At 37.6% G+C, this 17,500-nt stretch overlaps 1 long non-coding RNA gene and 4 pseudogenes across 3 annotated transcripts in view; 1 reads left to right on the forward strand and 4 right to left on the reverse strand.

Moving 5' to 3' along the window:
• Positions 1–900: 900 nt before the first annotated feature.
• LOC138051099 (uncharacterized) overlaps positions 901–17,500 on the reverse strand; it is a 79,672-nt gene continuing 63,072 nt past the window's right edge. For all 3 annotated transcript variants that reach the window (XR_011132727.1, XR_011132728.1, XR_011132726.1), the window contains exons 5-6: positions 2,643–2,802; positions 901–1,492 (exon numbers count right to left, since the gene is read on the reverse strand). This is a non-coding gene — a long non-coding RNA (uncharacterized lncRNA). The remainder of the gene's footprint in view (positions 1,493–2,642; positions 2,803–17,500) is intronic.
• Positions 2,900–4,357, reverse strand: LOC138048704 (uncharacterized; annotated as a pseudogene).
• Positions 4,723–5,332, forward strand: LOC138048712 (uncharacterized; annotated as a pseudogene).
• On the reverse strand, positions 14,265–15,498 carry LOC138048718 (uncharacterized; annotated as a pseudogene).
• LOC138048727 (uncharacterized) overlaps positions 16,360–17,500 on the reverse strand; it is a 1,800-nt pseudogene continuing 659 nt past the window's right edge.

Genomic DNA, 17,500 nt, shown 5'->3' on the forward strand with positions numbered 1-17,500 from the left:
TTCTTGGTTTGAGCAAATTTAATGAAAGTAATAAGATAAATGACTAACTTTGTTGTTCTAAAAGTTATCATATTATTATTATTATTATTATTATTACCAAAAACAGGTACACCGTATTTTACATGTGAATATCATTGCACATTATAAATTATACATACCTGTCAAGAATTCTCCCAACTGCCCTCGTGGTTAGATGAGGCTATGTAAACATAGAAAACGTCCTCTATTGCTTAACACAACAAAATTGAACTTTTTTATCGGTTACTTTATCTCAAGAGGAGCACTTCCAGAAGGCAGTTTTCCATTAAGCACTGGCCATTGACGCAGATTCAACCAAACCTTTGCCTGTTGGGTGCATCTGGCAAAATATTCCAAAATGCATGTAGGGCTTCTTTTTTCTAGAGCAAACAGGGACAATCTGAATTATGTTGATTTCTCTTCACCTGACTAAACAGAACACTGTATGCAATCACTGTAACATGGAGACAATTTAGCATGTAACAGGGTCCCTCATGCATATTCCCAAGTATTGAGGTCTGTCGAAGAATAGGTTATTGGCTAAGCTCTTCTGACCTTATGATTTACCAGTTTAATATATAGATTTAGTCAAGCCTAAAAGCGGAGCTCCTGGGTTGTTTATTCTTACTGGCTCTAGGATTAGTGAAAATAAAAGGCTTTGGAATTGTTCGCATTTTGGTTTTCCCGGATATTGCTTAATTATGTCAGTTTCTTCGCAAGACTTTTAAAAGAAAACAAACAAATCCTCAGCAAGCAAACGGAAAAGGAAAGAAGCCATTTCAGAGTCGACTGTCAAAAGCCAGCGAATAGGAATCAACGTACTATACCTTGTGATGACAGATCGTCTTTGTCGGTTTAAGGTCAAACAAGGAGTTTTATTGATGTACTTTATTCCACTTTATCTCTTAAAACAAGATCATTTCCATTTTGATGTATATTTCATTGAAACATGCCAGCTTGACTTAGAACCAGAATCGGCTAGAAAGGACAAACTTCAAACAAGATCTCCAAAAAATTACCTGCACATGCTCTAAACTAATTTCTGAAAACAAAAGCTGGTGATATTTCTCCTTACTTTTACGAGAACTCATTCAGATTACATGTTTCTAACATAAGGGCAAAATTTTTTTGTCACTGTCAAGGCACATGGAAGAACAATTAGACAAACGGAGTGAAATGGTCAGCGGTTGTCATGCAAGCATGGCGTGTAATTCTTAGCACTGTTAATTTTACTCTGATAGTCAATTTTTTTCGTTATTTCCTGACTACCTATTGTACCAGAATGGTAAACTGATAAGATGGAGCAAGACAAAACTAAAATGGAGGCGATTCTGAGATCTACTTTGGATGAAATTTTAGAATCCAAACTGACGGCCATCTTGACATCCATCTTGGAGGCAAAGTTGAAGGTTGTGAAGAATCGATGACCTTCTTCAATACATCTTTTGAAACAATGAAAGTGAAGATGGATAGCCTGGAGAAACAAACGAAGATTTTAGCTCAAGAAAACGATCGGTTGAGAAGTGATTCTGCGAATAAATGAAAAAAGAAATTAGCGATTTATGTTCCTCCATCGATGGAGAGAGTTTTTTTTAATTTTTTTATTATTTTTTTATTTTATTTTATTTTTATTTTTTAATGACAATAGATCTTACAATACTGAATGATACAATACATTACAATACTGCTTACTTACACTAATAGCAATACAATATATCACTTACGGCTAATTACATAAATTACTTATGGTACTTACAATACTAGTTATTTATTTGATTAATTATAACTAAATCAAATACCAATTCAATAATTTCAACAGAACATGAAAAAGAATAACACACAAGGAGGTTTGTTAACAATATTTGTGCTTGACTATCTTAAGTTAAATTCTCAATTTTCCATCGCATTTTTATCTTATTTATAAATTGTAAATTATTAAGATTTTTCACGTTAATTTTGCAAATATATATGTATCTCTTTATTAGTAAGATAAGCAGATCCAGTTGATGTCGGAGGTCATTACTGATAGCACGAGGGGGATAATGCTGAAGTAAAATTTCGTCAAACAATAAATTTATGTGAGTGCTACTCGGAGTATTCAACCACGATAAGATTTCTTGATAGAATTGAACACTCATAGGGCACTCCAAAAATGTGCTCTAATGAATCAGGATTTTTACATTGAAAGCATAGGTCATCATTTCTGATTTTAAATTGCTTGAGCTCCTTATTAGTGACTAAAATTCTGTGGAAAGCCTTATAACCAAATTCTCTTAGCTTTTTGTCACTCGTCGTTTTGTAAATTTAGTGCAAGATCTGCTTCCAACTAGAATCAAAGTTCGGAAAACGTCTACACCATCTTTTAACAGCGGTAGGCTCTATCCTAATCTTCTCCTGAACTAATTTGTAATAGTCTTTACATTTACATTTAGTTAAAGAAATAGCTTTGTTTTTAGACAGATGAAAAATATCCCATTCCTCAAATTTATTTCTGTTTGTCACAGCAGTTGCCTGTGCTTTTCTCTTCAAATAATTTGGAATTGCAGCCATAAGTTGGAAATATTTTAAGTAATTTAGTTGCACATTATCTTTCCTTTGCATATTTTCCAAAGATAAGAACTTACCGTCTTTGTTTAATAAATCCTGTACGAAATAAATTCCTTTCTCAAACAAATATCTCCAAACAATAGATTGCGCTCTATTGTAATTTCTTTATAGTTCCAAAGAATAAACTCCCTATTGCAAACATCAGTATAGCCACTGCATAATTCCTTGAAATACTCACTATAAAAAAGAGACAATTTCTTGTCAAAGTGCTTAGAGTCATAATTGCATTTCAATAGGAATGGTAATCCTCCATATTTGTTAAAATAACTATTAGGAATAGCTTGCCAGGTCTCATTTGTACAACAACAAAACAACAACCATCTATTTATTTGCCAAATTAGAAAACGTTTATATAACAGAGTAAATTAATTTGATCAGGCAAAAAACCACTCAGAATAGTTAAACTAAACGAGCTGAGTAGTTTCAATAAATTATTGCTTGCATTTTCTGGGTTGTAACACACACACAACTAATAGAATAGACAAGAGGATAAATCATGAAATAATGAAATAAATAAATCTAACTAATCTAAGGGAAATACATTTAGAGAAAAAAATGTCAGCGAGTAAGTTGTCGCAGGGATCACCAGGGTAACATTTCCACCAGTTGAATTCGTCGAGGTAACTTGGAAGTTTGCTTTTTAGTGTCCCGCTCATGGCCTTCAACTTTTTCTTGATTTGACTCCATACTCCTTCTATCGTGTTCGAGTGGGCACCTGTGAAAGGGTCAACAAAGTTCTCTGAATTGTTAACCATGACATGGATGCAGCTGAGACTGTTCAGGTTGAAGTACAGAGAAAACTTGTCCCAGATAATGACAAATTGCTGTACCAGACCAGCCACAAAGGTTTCTCTCATTCTGTTGGTACTCGAAACGCTAGAGCTCGGCCAGTGCCTCTTTCGACCATGCTGAAAACCCATGTGCCTCCACTGATCCGCCTGCGGTTGTACTTAAGTTTGTGGCCAAACATAGATTTGTACCTACCGTCTTTCCTCTGCCACCCAGTTTAACGTTGGCGTGTAGAATTTTCAGGGAGCAGATGTCGCGGAGTCTCTGAAGTGTGGTGATGACCGTATGGAGCGAAAACATGGTTAGTAGCGATACTTTCTTGTTGGACTCCTCAATCGACCACAAGAAGATGATATACAGCCAGTCCGAAAGTGGGATTTTGGAATCCTCAAAAAAAGAACTAGCTCTGATCGACCTTCATTTTCTGCACTGGTTCACTGGACATTCCCAGTGATAGCCCTCATCTGAGTTATTATCTCGTAAACCCATTTGGTTTCCACAAGAGCACCTACGCCTAGCAGCCAGCAAGCCACGATTCACAAGAAACGTTAAAATTGCATGGCAGCTTTGGATCAAAGTAAGAAGCTCGTGATGATGCATGATGAAATGAGTTAATTCACTTTTCTAATCAGCCTTTAACCAATGACAACATTAATCAAATTGGGCCAATCAGATGTGTTAATTGTTAACCAATCAAGTTATTTTTATTGTTTACTTGATCCAAATGATAGCATATAAAAAGCCTTTAGTTTAAAGGGTTATCAATTGCATAAACAATATTAAGTTAACAATGTCAATCGTGGACCATCGAGAGCATGATTGTGTTATCCGTTAACATGCTGGCTCAGTAAAAGAGTTACTGCAGAACAAGACTTCGGCGCTACCTTCCAGTCATGGCTAACCTGCGGCGTGAGGGGAAGCTGTTGTATACAGAATGAATCATGGTAGTCCTAGGAAACCCCAGAATCTTACCTTACAAGATCTTACAGCAGTGGAAAAATAGATAATACAGACTTGTTGATTTTATGAAATATTTCAATGAACTCTAACTTAGTTAACGGAAATGCGAGAAAGACTTAGAAGACTATTTTTGTTTCGGACATAGCTGCTGGAACAATCAAATTAATTTCAGGACTTAGTGGCACAGTGTCCTTCCTTCGCACCCTCGGATGTCTCTACGACAGTTTTGGAATTGGTGCTCAAACGATGACTGCTGTGGAATTAACTCTTCAAGATGCTGTGAACAATGTTTCATCTGTGAATGAATATATTAGTAACACAGTTGCTGAAGTAAAACAGTACTACAATATGAAAGAAATGGCAACAACAGATGGCCCGAAAGGAACTGTCTAAAAAAACCACAGGTATCGTTTGAACTCCTAGAACAAGGGATGCGACGGCTGCAAGATAACGTAAAGATAATAAATGAGGACTATCTTGGTGACATTGACCTACAAACGTTACTAACAACTCGGGTTGAGAACCTTCATTCAGTCTCTCACTTCAAAAACGAGACTTTCACCGCTCTGCAGTATACCCAAGACTTTGGCACAATTTCAAAGGAATCTTTAAAAAGAACAACGAAGTGGGGTGCCAAATACTTCACACACGAGAAATCCTACCATCCGGTTTCAATATCCAGTTTGGAGTTGGAAGATTTAAAGGGGATGAAACCTCCTCCAGCCCCAGATTGAAACGGCTATGAAGGAGTTGGTTGACAGATATCGTCCCGCCAGGCAAAAACTGTTCACAACAAAACCACGAAAGACAAAGTAGGAACTCTACCGCCAGCAGTTTATTCCAGTCAACCTTCGTCCAAGAGGATGCTCAAGACGATTCAGTGACAGAAAATAGAGAAGCAATCCAGCAAAATACATGTGTGCCCCCAGCTGCAGATCGCGATCGTGTCGTGACCTGAATCACATTTGTGGCCAATAGCGAGGTTGTAAATGTGGCTGTTGGTGATATGACTGATCTACCTGTGCAAGAGGATGAATACGACACCAATGTAGAGGATGATACCCCACCTGACATAACATTCAGCAGACCTAGTCGTGCCATCTACGATCAGTTTTGCCTTGATCGGTAGGAACTTCTGGACAATCAGGTATGGCATATATCCATGACCTTTTGACAAGGAAGGAATTTTATTAATCTGGCATATTTGTTGAGCATTGTATCCAATTTAAATGAAAAAGATTCTGTTTTATATATGGTGAATGAAAAAGAGTGAAGAACAAACTTGTACCTTTACACTGTAAACATGCATCTTTCACATGTAAGAGGCATGTGAGTATTACAACGAAAATATAGTGAAAAATTGTCGGAATTCTCCTTGGACAACTTCGGTAGTCTTCAGACAACTTTGGTAGTCTTCGGCTATCTTCGAGAATCTTCAGAAATCTTCCCAAATGATCAGAAATCGTCGGAAGTGGCCGAAAACGTCTTGATATACTGAACAAAATAACATTGCCCTTTTTGGAGCCGTTTTTATTTCCTTCTGGATAAAATTTACTGTTACAGAGAATTTTTTATTGTTAGTGTTAAAATGCCTAAAATGTGGTATCAGAGTTTCCTCTATGCAAGACAACAACCTGTTGTTAGCTATAACTTTTTAGGACATTGGAAATCTGTCAATAGAGGAACCACACAAGGTAGTGTAAGCATACCATATGTTTTTAATATGCTTTTGAATGACTTGGAGATTTATTTTAATGGTTGCCCTGTTCTTTTTAAATATGCAGATGATTCCACTATAGTTTCGCCTATCACTAGGAACCGCGACTCGTCTGCCAACTTAGCAGGACAGTTCTTAACCTGGTGTAAAGACAGTAAAATGGTCTGCAACCCTTGTAAATGTAAAGAGTTGGTTGTTAGAAAGAAAAATGACAATGAACTCTACTCTCCAATTAACAACATTCCTCAATGAAATAGCTTCGTTTTACTAGGAGTAACTCGAAAGAGTGACGGGAAATTTAATGAGCATGTAAGAACCAAGCTTGTCAAAGCAAACAAGTGTTTACATGTTCCACAAACACTATGAAAGGAACACTACTCTCAGGCAGAGATGTATCACCCTTTTATATCTATTGTTTTACCTAATTTTAGCGATGAACTTTTAGTCTATGGGGCATCGGAGTCCGATCTTGCAGTTATAAACAATTTTCTAGACCGATGCCATAAACGCTGTTTCATTTTATTTCCAGTTTTTATCAAGAACCTTTCAAATAAACAAGACCAAATCATTTAAAGAAATCAATATCAATGGATTGCCACCTTCTGAAAGATATCATTCCTGTCCAGAACACTTATGTACATAATCTTAGGAAAAAAGGCTGCGCATGCCCGAAAATTAATACAGAGCATTTTATGAACACCTTTGTAAATAGGTTGATTTTTAAGCTCTCTTAATTGCAGTGACATCCTTTTTTAATATTTATATATAAGTAGATATTTTTATCATAGTTTTTATCTTCGGAATTATTGTAACATAAGATATGTAGTCTTATCTTTTGATGAAATAAAGACTGGTTATTATGACAGTTTATTAACATCTCTATGCACTATTAAGAATGACATCATAGGGCACGAAGCATAGCCTATGAGTCCAGGAGGTACAAAGAAACTATATCCACTTTAAGAAATAGAAAAAATATATAATATATATACCGGTATAAATAAAAATAAAATAAAATAAAATAAAAAACCTTTAACATAAGAAGAAACAAATAAAAATCCTATAATATTACACAGATATTAGAATTCCTATATTTCTACAATTACATTCAATTCAGTCATAGTTCATCAATTCAAAACTTTAAATGTCCTGGTAATATTCAATGACCTGGAAATGATGCTCCTCTGCATCTTCTTTAGAACCTTTCATGCGTTATCCCCAACGATACCAATGATGTCTCTCTCGACTTCCTCACCCTAACCTCCCAACACATCCATTATTATTATTATTATTATTACTGCTACTACTCCTCCTACTACTCCTCCTACTCCTACTCCTACTCCTACTCCTACTCCTACTCCTACTCCTACTCCTACTCCTACTCCTACTACTACTACCACCACCACCACCACCACCACCACCAGGGTGATCTGATGTCGGTCACATTGAATTTTGGCCACTACAAAGAAACACTCGGAAAATAAGACTTTTCGCAAATCTTGTGGATAAGAACTAGAACTTCCTTTCCTTCCAGCAGAGAAGCCATTGTATCGCTTTGCTCAACCTTTCATTATGTAAAGTTACAGGAAAATTGCAACCTTCTATGATTTTCTCATATGCTTTTCTGACCAACTGATCTCTGCGAAGCAAAGTGGCTTTCTCATCGTCAGAGCTTGTCGGTGCGGACATCACCAAGTTATTTGGACGCAACATTCAAAATTCAAAGTCATGCAGGCAGGCTCTCATTCTATCCTTAACCCCAGTCCTTCTGAGAGCCTGCTTGCAGGCTAAAATCTATTAAGCAGCCAATACAAGAAGTACATGATCCACCTGACACCACTACAAAAAAGTAAGAAGAGCCACTCTCATCAGGTTCCAGTGATGGTTACCACACTCACTTCCGAAGATCGGTTCACAGGCCAGAGAAATTAGGATTTGACAAATGATTATTAATCAAATGACATTTAAACATTGGTGGATTAAGACAAAATTTTGGCATGGCTTTTGTTGTTGTTATAATGTTTAAATTTCAAATAATGGTGATCATTTTTTTAAAAGGGGAAGTTGAAGTATACATTTGTGTCCATCTTGCGGTTTATAACGACATCACATTTTGGTGTCATGTAATTAACTATAATTTGCATCGCACCATGTGAGTTAATGTAGGACAAATAAAATGTGGTGTGTTCAGTGAAAAGGTCTGATTCTCTTTGTTGGATATAGATCAGGTTCCAAAAATAGCACTCTGATACAAATCTGCAAACTATGTATTATATTGTCTATCTCGTTGGCACTTAGCGATAGCTATTACTAGTAATTAGCTTGTAGTGATAGTTGCTCAAATTTCCACTTTTTGGTGAACTCACAGTTTTAGATGCATTAGCATTGTTAATATTTGTTTTTTTAACCTTAGCATTTGAATTAAGGTTTCCCGCACTGCAGTCTGCACAAACCCAAGTCAAATGGCACAGCCATTTGTTTGGTACTGCTGTGAGTTTGAGGCAGGAAAAGTGGTATGATGAAATAGGGCATGCTGTACTGGAGCAATCAACAACAGCCTCCCCTGTTTCACTCCTGCAAAAACATACTGCTTCAGGATCAACCTATTTTAGGGTGAGGTCACGTTTCTGTGTGTACCAGTGCCCTAGAATTTCAGGCAACAAGCCAAATGTCCGAAAATTGGTAAGTTTAGGAACCACAGTGTCCCAGTAATCTTGGTCAGGGACTAAATACCCTTAGACACAAACAGTTGATGTTGTCCTTTACGCTACAAACAATGAGGTCATTGTACTTCTTCCCAGTTGTAAAGAGTTGCTGTTGCACTTGGTAATAACATTGATGGTCTTCCTTGATTGTCATATTCAAACACGATCTTTGCTCAGTCAAGTATTCTTGAAAATCCAATTCCTTTAAGCAGTAGCGACATTTAATCTCCCCACACCCCTCACCACAACAATCAGAGCTGCAGAGAAAATGTGATGTGGCATGCAGCCATGGATACTGCTGATTCACATGGCTCGCCTTCATTGTTAAAACATATGTAGCAAGGGCTTCTTTTTCATGCTTGCAGCCATGTTCAGAAGCAGCATTGCTAAACTTGAAAATTTCGGGATAGCAGATTGTTTTAATTAAGGAATGGGAGGGCTGAGCTTGGTTGGTTTGACATACTTGCTTACTTATGGAAGCCATGATTCTTCCTGCACAATGTAGAAAATAAGTACTTCAACTTCATCGCTTTCTGGTGTCATCAACAAGTTTTGCTTGTTCAGTAGTTATTTCAATGTTTACTTCTGCACAGGCCTCCAGCAGTTTACTGTATTGCATGTTCAAATACTTCTTGGCAAAGAGATGTGGGACAGTTTTAACAGTTTTGTTCTTTGCAACAAAGGTCGCAGAGTAAGGATAGATTAAGCTAAGTGCAACTGGCTTGCTCGTACATGTGCTCAGCTTTTTATAGAAGGAGTTTAACTTGGCCTCGCTGGGAGCTAGAATTTCCTTTTTTCAAATTTTCTGAGACTAAAACTGAAGCATTTTCGTTGAGGTTTTCTACTTTCTCATCTAGTTTTCGCATCAAGACCTAAAGGTGATATCTTGCACTTCAGCAAATGGTATGTCTTTGTTGTAAGTTGGTGCAATCCAGGCACAGTTTTCATTGGTACACCCCAGCTGTCCTCTAAATCTGTTAAAAGTTTCAACATAAAACAGTACGCTAGCAATGTGCGAACAGCTGTCTCCTTGGCCAGCCATACAACCTTGGCAATGTGCACTTAGAATTTTGCTGTCACCCTCTGGGATGATCCACAAAAGAACAGTTGGGTCGTTCATCCTCTGCAAGTGGAGAACGTTTCCCAGAACAACATGCTTAACCCTGGACACTCCCTACAACCAATCAAAAAGCTCAGATTTCCCCAACAGAGAAATAATTAAAAATTTGACCATTTTGATTGGTTAACTGATTTTGCAAAAACTCGAGCACAATTTTGAGGTTGCAGAGCCATGTAAATGCGATAATTTTTGGCACAATGCTAGCAAAATTAGCAACTTTTCACAAGCCCAAGGCTGGGAGGCGAGCGACCTTTGGAAGTGGGAGAAATTCGGCTAAATTCTGGAGGCACTTGGCCGTGAGAGGTCTTATGTTGTATGTGATGACACTTCGGATCTGAAGGGGAAATTGAAGCATGCCAATGACGCAAGAAATTATGCGTAGTAGCGTTGTGCAATGCAAAACCAGGGGATCACCTCAAAGAAGCTATGGTCGTGCGATTTGATACATAATACGTCCTATTGAAATGAAGTCATTAGAAAATGCAAATTTGCTGTCTGTGTACAAAAGTAAGACATAATAGATAAACAATGGATGTTCAGATTGCGGTTTTCACCTGGTACCCAGCTGTATTTTGAAGGCAAAATGAAGTCTTGAACTAAGCTACCATGACTGTTGACGTCTCTAATTATGATGCTAATTAATAGTGACTGCAATATGCTGGTTTGCGTTAGAGGAAGGAAAAGGAATGTATTGCGTACTTTGTCGAAAGCACAATGCCGCCAATCCCTTGAATATGGCCAAGAAGTTCGATGTGGATGCTTCAGTCAAATACAAACGCAAAACTCTTGAAGAACATGCTTGTTCAGCTCAACATGTTTTTGAGGCTGAACCAATAAGCAGAGAGTCTACTTCTCAGAAACAGATTGACAGGTGAGAGCAGACCAAAGACAAGCTCTATGATGACGTCTTTTTGAGCATGTACTGGATTGCTAAGGAGGAACTTCCCAACTGCAAATTTGATAGACCTATTTAATTGATAAAATTACTTAAGCTGCCTGATATCGAGCAATTCGACCACAACTCTAGAGGTTCCATGTTTCGCCTTCTTGGAGAAACAGTAAGAGAGCAAGTTCTTCAGAAGTAGGCAATGCTAATTTCTTCAGCATACTTTGTGATGAAGTATGCGACATCTCAAAAGAAATGCATCGAAACTGCAGTATGTTGACCAAGATTCTGGGAAAGCAGATGTCAAACTCCTTGAAATCGATAATGTACTAGAATAGTATAATTCTGCCAATGCAGATTCGATCAAAAGTGTGTTAGTAAAACCGATTGCATCAGTAAGGCTAGAGAAGAGTAAAGATAACAGGTCTTGCCACAGATGGCTGTATGGAAAGAGAAACAGAGTGCCTGTTAAGATGCTCCAGGAATGCAAGGGAGCTGTGATTCGTTTGTGCATGAGTAAGATTTTTTTGTCTCTTTGACATTTCCTGACGAAGTAAGATTACACTTCAAAGTTAACTTCGATGCTTACAAGTTCACTTTTCTTCTTGCATCAAGTCCTTTATCGGGTCTTTCTACAGGCACCGGAAAGCATTGTGCTTTTGGTCACTTGGGATTAGTCTTTATTTGGAGTTTCCCTTGTTTTGTTTCTTTCGTTTTTTGTAATTTCTGCTCCAGTACTTGCAGAAGCTGCACTTTCTCTCCACTTAGACAAACATTTAAGCTGTCTTATCACGAGTTATTAATACAACTCATGCCAAGTCCTGGTGTTAACCTCTGGAACTGTCATAAATTGGATGTCCAACGCACCAGTAAAGTCAGCAAATGCATTCGAATTGTCATTGTTGACCAACGCCATTTTGGATTTGATTGCACAGCCATATATGGAAGGTAAATGTAGGTCCCAGTCTGGAACGTTTCTTTGGTTTTTTACTATTTTATTTATACAACACATTACAGGAGGACAAAAAAACTACTCGAGTATTAGGACTTTACACACAAATGAACAATGAAGAAATCATATTGATAATCCTATAATTCTACTCAGCTTTTGTTGACCATTTGATGCGCTGATTACATATACGGTGGGAAGGTCCCAGTCTTTGGTCGTAACACTCAGGTGTACTTGACTAAATTATAAAGGGGTTCAAAAAATGCTGGAGGAAGATTTTCTTTTTTAAGAGTTTTGATTCTCTGTAGCATGTAGGACAATAACATTGGCATAACCGTTCACAAGTTAATCTTCCTTCAAGCATACATCATTGGTTACTACGCTTACACAAGCATTTGCATCAAAACACGTGGAGACAGAGTGCCAAGAGATTATAATTATATATCTTTTTTTTACATAACTTTATCAAAACGACCATTAGCACCACGACATGTTCATTTATCGTGGTCTTGTAATTATTTTGACTTTTTATTGCATTTTTGTTTTAAGGTGCTGAGCCATCCCAGTTTTCATGGAGCGTGCCAAAAAAGTCTCGAAAGGCTCCTCCAAAGCGAACCCAAAATAAATTAGCTTTAACTCAGGAAATGGATGTAATGGAGTCACTGAAGACTCAATAATCATACCAGCACCACCTGAAAGTTTCCACAGTCAGCAGCAGTCAATGTTCAAATTCATTTGGTAACGATCTGGATCCAACCAAAGCCTCCAAAGCTAATCTTGTTGAACAACTACAGAGGCAGATTACATCACTGGAACTTAAGTTAGCTGATCGTGAAGAAAAGTTGGCAGAGATGGAAAAAGAGAATGAGATTTTGCTGGGGCGCCAATTTTCCTTCGACAAAATAAAGGCTGATAATTCAGGCATCCTATTTTACACTGGGTTTCCTTGCTATGAAGCAATGATAAGTTTTTTCAAGTATCTTGAGCCAAAATTGGCGAAAATGGAGTACTGGAAAGGAGAACACTTAGTGAGAGAGAGGCAGCCTCATCGAGAGGATGAAAATAAAAATAAGCCTGGACCTTCCAGGAAATTAACATTTCTTGATGATTTCTTTTAGTATTGATGCGACTGAAGGCTGGATTATTTGTCCAGGACCTTGCAGACAGGTTTGGTGTTAGTACAAGCCTTGTGTCCAAAATATGTATAACCTGGATCAATTTGTTGTACTTTGAACTCAGACCTTTTCCCTTTTCCATCACAAGAGTTGGTACGCAAAAACATGCCAGACGAATTTGACAAGTTTGCAACTAGAATAATTTTGGACTGTACAGAGATCTTTATTCAGCCCCCCTCTGCCATGCTTGCACAGCCCGAAACTTGGTCAGACTAAACAAATTGATGATGTGTAATGCACAGTATTTCTTAGGGTACAGGTGAGGTTTTCGAGGATAGGTGTAATGGCTTTAGCTGTTAGTGCTCATCAACATCCAGTTTTTTTTTTGTCTGAGTAGTCTTTCCAACCCCTCCCTGGAGTTGATAATAGACCTTTAAAGAAAAATATAGTTTGAAAATAAAACATTGCTACAAAACAGCATACATTGACTTATGTTAACAAATTGTCTACTTTTCACTGAACGCTGTTAATGTGGAGTGTGGACCAAAGTAGGTTAACAAGGTGTTCTAATTTACATGTCTAGACTACAACCTTGAGCATTGTTTTTCTTTGCCCTGGTTAAATTGAAATTGTACATTTTATTACCTTAAAAACAATTAACCTTGAATCTATCTGAAGTGGAACAACATTGAGGGATATCAACTTGGTCCATTGTTAATTTGATTGTATATAATTTTCATTACTAATAATTACTTTCCGTTGTGTTTTAAAATTAAAAAAGGAAACTTTAGAAAAACTTAACAAAATATTGTTTATTATGGAAATAGGTGAAAGTAGTGAAACACATCTTTGTATGAGGTTAAACAGCTCATTACACAGATTTACTGTTTGTTTGCTCTACTATTGTAGCTACCCATAGATAATTATATCCTATCCAAATGTTGACTTTTGATATGATTAAAAACGAATTAAAATGTAATTGTAAACATGTTATCATTGTTGTTGGTGGAAACCCTTGAAAACCTTTTTGTACCACGCAAAAACTACTAAAACCATAAAAAAGGAACTAAATTATAGTAAATGAATGAAGGGGTAGTTTCTAAAGAAACTGTGGTGCTGCGTCGGTGGGGAAGTAGTATACAAAAATTTGGTTTTATCAACAGAGTTGATGATGTAAATTGACCACCGTACAGAGATTCTTTTAGAATTTTTGTAAATTATAGTAAGCAGCTTTACCTTCCATCTCATTTTTTTCATTTGTAATTCGCACTCTGGTACAGACCCATACAGATACCAATAATTTTTAAATTTAACACAATAGTTGAATTTTGGTAACATGCTTTTATAGACAATATAAACATATCTGAAAAATATGCGGCTCACTACTGGAAAAATACATCAACAAACTCCATGTCCTTGTTTTTCATCCCAGCATTTCTTAGTTAGTTTCTTTCCTATCAAATCAGCTTGATGATTGGTGTCTCTTAGTGGAGGACACTGACACATACACAACAGAGCCCTAATGGTATCTCTGTCCCTTCTTTCTCCTGTGGTTGGATCAAGGGTTACATTCAGCTTACGTGAAATGGTGTCTCCTAAATCCAGACAAATATTATGGAGCACCATACATGCAAGTCTCATTGTTTTCAAATACTCCCGGCTATTTTCACACTTTCTTAACAGGATCCTCCATCAACCCTTCAGCTGCCCATAGGCACCCTCAGTTACCATTCTAGCCCTACTTAAACGATAATTAAAATACCTTTGTTCTTGGGAAAGGATTGCATTTGTATATAGTTTCATTAACCATGTCGAAAACTGAAATGCTGAGTCCCCCACTATAACTGGAGATACACATACTCCATCAATAATTTTCCCAATATTTGGAATTACTGTTGCTTGTTGCACTTTTTCCCAAGTCGTGAGAATTTCCTGGGAAACCACAACTTCCCCACATAAAACGGTACTTTGCATTTACTAGTGCCATTAAAACAATAGAATATCAGTTTTCAAAATTATAATACTCCTTCATGGCCTCTGCTCCACCTTTAGGGCACTTAATCGGTATGTGGCAGCCATCTACATGTCGAAAACTGAAATGCTGAGTCCCCCACTATAACTGGAGATACACATACTCCATCAATAATTTTCCCAATATTTGGAATTACTGTTGCTTGTTGCACTTTTTCCCAAGTCGTGAGAATTTCCTGGGAAACCACAACTTCCCCACATAAAACGGTACTTTGCCTTTACTAGTGCCATTAAAACAATAGAATATCAGTTTTCAAAATTATAATACTCCTTCCTGGCCTCTGCTCCACCTTTAGGGCACTTAATCGGTATGTGGCAGCCATCTACACAAACCCCAACAGCATGGGAATTGCCACAGTTCCTCAAAATCCAGCATTTTCTCTTTGAACTCAGCCTCATCCTTTGGAAAATGATGGGTGACACACTCAGCCCAAAGATTTTTCATGATTGCCTCACAAACGTCCTGCACGATTGTTGAGACAGTGGATAGTCCAAAGCCAGTCATTTCTGAGATGGTATAAGATCTCCTCTCCCGAGATGGAATAGGCAGATACCTAGCCTACACTCAGGAGAAATCGGAATTTCTGCAACGATTGGTCGTTGTAAATCACAACTGATTTTGTTCAGAATGTAGTGGAATGTAGCTCTTGAAATTCTAAAGGTCTTCTTACCACCATTCTAAATTTCTGTGTAGTCGACGACATGATCGTAATACACTTGCTTCTGAAGATATCAGCAAGATAGTGATCAAACAGCACATCAGGATCACTAATCTTCTTCTTCTAGCAATGGCATGGGTTAATAGTGCCTGCTGCAATTGTCGCCTCGCTCTCCTTGCAGCCTGGGCTTGTTTAAAAAACATAAAAGTACGCAAACGTTCATCAAATTCTCCATCAGGAACACAGTCCGCCATTTTGGATTTATCCGTTATACCGCTGGTTCGTAATATTGTCCCTTTTGTAAACGCCCAGTAAAGGGCCTAGTAAAGTGAATTAAGCTCGACTATGGCTCGACTTTTGAAACCAAGTCGTGCCAATGTCGTGCTACAGTCAAGCCAAATTGAATTTAGTTCGGCACGACTTTAGCACGGCGTTTGAAACGGGCCTTAGTCTCTCTCCTGAGTGGCTCTTAGCTACTGTTGCTTAACTCGGGGTTCTGTTATTTTAAGTGGTAAGGAGTATTGGTACTCTCCCAACACTATATACCCATGAGAAATTAAGTCTTAGTTTTATAAGTTTTTAACTGTAACTAATTTAACACCCAGCTGACATTTCAAGTATTGTCATTTCAAACTTTACTCAGTAGAAGTGCAAATTCATCCCGCAAGGTTATTTGCTTGTGTCATCAAGTTTCTTATGGATACATTCTTAGCACTGTTACATGAAAGGAAAAGTAATGCCTGTAGTAATAAATGATGTATATTTACTACACAATAGTAGTATATTTACTACACAATAATTGTTTACAATTGCCTTTGAAATTGCATTTTCAAACCGATACTTGTGCAGCAATATTGGCCATATGGCAACCAACCTCCATGCAGGTACAGAATCTTACCCCGCTGCACTCATCTGGTAATGAGCTCAGGGAAAAGAGCGCGTCCGCAAAAGAAATCTATCTTTGGCAGGGAGTCACTGATCCAAGAGTTGTCCAAGTAAATTTTCTCCACAAATAGTGGTCTACTCTGTCCAAAGTATACTATAAGAATTATGCCTTTAAGATTCAAGTTAGAACAGTAGAGCTCCCCTTAAATTTGTACATAATAATCATGATTTCGTTTTAACCTTACAGTTACATCGGCAAATTTCTCTAGAAAAAAGGTTTATTTTGGCAGGCTTCTTCGATAGTCATGCCTGCTTTTCTTAAAGGGGATTTAACTTCCATTCCCCATTTTCGTGTGTATCCTTAATGGTTACAATCCTGTCTAGGCTTGCCCCCAGGTATGGCTTGTCCTTGGACACCAGTAGCCCAAATTCCTCAACAGTAACATCAATGCCATCCTTTTTCATTTCCTTGCGGATATAAAGGTGCACTGCCTTTAATTCACTTTCCATGTCATATTGAGTAGCATCTGTTGTAAAATTCGAGTAAAGGATTGATTTCAACTTATTTGAAGGTTCCACCTTGTTCTTAGCTGCTTTTCCAAAGTTTAAAGTTGCCAAAAGAGATTTTCTTTTTTCAAACCAAAGATTGTTTATGTTTTGTCCTCGAGTTGTTCTCTCTGTTTCATCTATCTCTTCTTGGGTGATTGTTAAGCCGGAAACATAGGAATCAATCATAGATTTCAAGTGCTCAGTAGCAATATCGTAACTGTCTGTAAAAGGCAGAGACTCTTGTGCCTCGTTTGTCTCTTCAGAGTCTGACTCCTCTACACAGTTTGACTTCATGTCATGGAACAAAAAAAAGAGCTGACAGGGGGACAATTTTGACTGTTTTTCTCTCTTGTTTGCTGATTTGGTGATCTTGGATCAAATTTTATAGCCTTTGACTGAAGACGACTATTTTTCTCACCAAATCGCATCTTTCTGATTAGCACTTGGTCAAGAGGTTTAGCAGCAACACTTTGGTTGCGGGGTACAACCCACACCGACAGCGGCAATGTA

This window comes from Montipora capricornis, chromosome 1 (genome assembly GCF_036669925.1).
Source record: "Montipora capricornis isolate CH-2021 chromosome 1, ASM3666992v2, whole genome shotgun sequence".
NCBI classification, from domain to species: domain Eukaryota; kingdom Metazoa; phylum Cnidaria; class Anthozoa; order Scleractinia; family Acroporidae; genus Montipora; species Montipora capricornis.